The sequence below is a fragment of the Salmo trutta genome, unplaced genomic scaffold (assembly GCF_901001165.1).
Source record: "Salmo trutta unplaced genomic scaffold, fSalTru1.1, whole genome shotgun sequence".
Lineage (NCBI taxonomy): Eukaryota > Metazoa > Chordata > Actinopteri > Salmoniformes > Salmonidae > Salmo > Salmo trutta.
In genome coordinates, this window is record NW_021822688.1 from 200,532 (window position 1) to 202,916 (window position 2,385).

Here is a 2,385-nt window from a genome sequence, read left to right on the forward strand (position 1 = left end):
TGCTTCACCTGTCCGTCTGCACCGACCCGTCAGAGAGAGGTCTCCTGGGGAGAGGTTTCATGGACGAGACGCGTCCTGTGTAGCTGTGTGAGGAAATATGAACTCGAGATCTGCCCTTGCATACACACACACACACAAACACAAACACACGCACAAAGCTTTACTTAGTACGCTGCTTGGAGATATTACATTTTATAGTATGCAAACTTTCAAAAAATTCTAAATAGCCTTTTGTACAGTTAGTCAATTGTAAATAATTTATTAAGCTATATGTAGGTGAGAATTCTGGTTCGGTATAGGAGATCATTTACTTAACAACAGTTGCATACTTCTCACGGTCTACAACATGAGCAGACCTGTGGTGAGGTGAACCTTATCTGGAAGTCCTTGGTCATAGTTTCCACATCTTCATTGAGGGACCTGTCTTTTGTACTGGTGAGGAAGAGGGACACAGTCAGGTATGTACACACACACACACAACTCACACACTCTTATTGGACCGTGCAGGAAGAGCAACGGCATGACGCCGCCAAAACATTCCCATCTAAAATAGTCGGTGAATCATTTCTATGTCTGATTGAGCAGACTGTTGTCTAACCCGCTAGCAGCAGGTAGGTGACCACAGCTGACATCTGGGGATCCTTCACCAAACAAGTTATTATATAGTAAAGTCATTTAGCAAACAGAGTGCATATATTTAATCATCTTTATGTACTGGTTCCCTGTGGGAATTGAACCGACAACCCTGGCGTTGCAAGTGCCATGCACTACCAGCTGAGCCGCATTTATTGATTTCTACAAAATGAATAAAACTGACCATCCCAAAAATGAAACTTATCTGATGTTCTTGTTTTAACCTTGACTTTTTAACGACGTGTCTCTTGTACACGTTCTGCTTAACTGAGATGTGTGTGTGTGTGTATAAGTCGGGGGTCTGAGCCTCAAAGTGCATCATATCTGAACAGGTATCGTTTCACAATGAGGGGTACTGTTGCTCTGCTGGTGTTGCTGTTCTGTCTGTCTGGGGCATGGACTCAGGAGGAGAGTGGAGGGTGTTCTGTCTGTCTGGAACATGGACTCAGGAGGAGAGTGGAGGGTGTTCTGTCTGTCTGGAACATGGACTCAGGAGGAGAGTGGAGGGTGTTCTGTCTGTCTGGAACATGGACTCAGGAGAAGAGTGGAGGGTGTTCTGTCTGTCTGGAACATGGACTCAGGAGGAGAGTGAAGGGTGTTCTGTCTGTCTGGAACATGGACTCAGGAGGAGAGTGGAGGGTGTTCTGTCTGTCTGGAACATGGACTCAGGAGGAGAGTGGAGGGTGTTCTGTCTGTCTGGAACATGGACTCGGGAGGAGAGTGAAGGGTGTTCTGTCTGTCTGGAACATGGACTCGGGAGGAGAGTGGAGGGTGTTCTGTCTGTCTGGAACATGGACTCGGGAGGAGAGTGGAGGGTGTTCTGTCTGTCTGGAACATGGACTCGGGAGGAGAGTGGAGGGTGTTCTGTCTGTCTGGAACATGGACTCGGGAGGAGAGTGGAGGGTGTTCTGTCTATCTGGAACATGGACTCGGGAGGAGAGTGGAGGGTGTTCTGTCTGTCTGGAACATGGACTCAGGAGGAGAGTGGGGGGTGTTCTGTCTGTCTGGAACATGGACTCAGGAGCAGAGTGGAGGGTGTTCTGTCTGTCTGGAACATGGACTCAGGAGGAGAGTGGGGGGTGTTCTGTCTGTCTGGAACATGGACTCAGGAGGAGAGTGGAGGGTGTTCTGTCTGTCTGGAACATGGACTCAGGAGGAGAGTGGAGGGTGTTCTGTCTGTCTGGAACATGGACTCAGGAGGAGAGTGGGGGGTGTTCTGTCTGTCTGGAACATGGACTCAGGAGGAGAGTGGAGGGTGTTCTGTGTTCTGTCTGGAACATGGACTCAGGAGGAGAGTGGAGGGTGTTCTGTGTTCTGTCTGGAACATGGACTCAGGAGGAGAGTGGAGGGTGTTCTGTCTGTCTGGAACATGGACTCAGGAGGAGAGTGGAGGGTGTTCTGTCTGTCTGGAACATGGACTCAGGAGGAGAGTGGAGGGTGTTCTGTCTGTCTGGAACATGGACTCAGGAGGAGAGTGGAGGGTGTTCTGTGTTCTGTCTGGAACATGAACTCAGGAGGAGAGTGGAGGGTGTTCTGTGTTCTGTCTGGAACATGGACTCAGGAGGAGAGTGGAGGGTGTTCTGTGTTCTGTCTGGAACATGGACTCAGGAGGAGAGTGGAGGGTGTTCTGTCTGTCTGGAACATGGACTCAGGAGGAGAGTGGAGGGTGTTCTGTCTGTCTGGAACATGGACTCGGGAGGAGAGTGAAGGGTGTTCTGTCTGTCTGGAACATGGACTCGGGAGGAGAGTGGA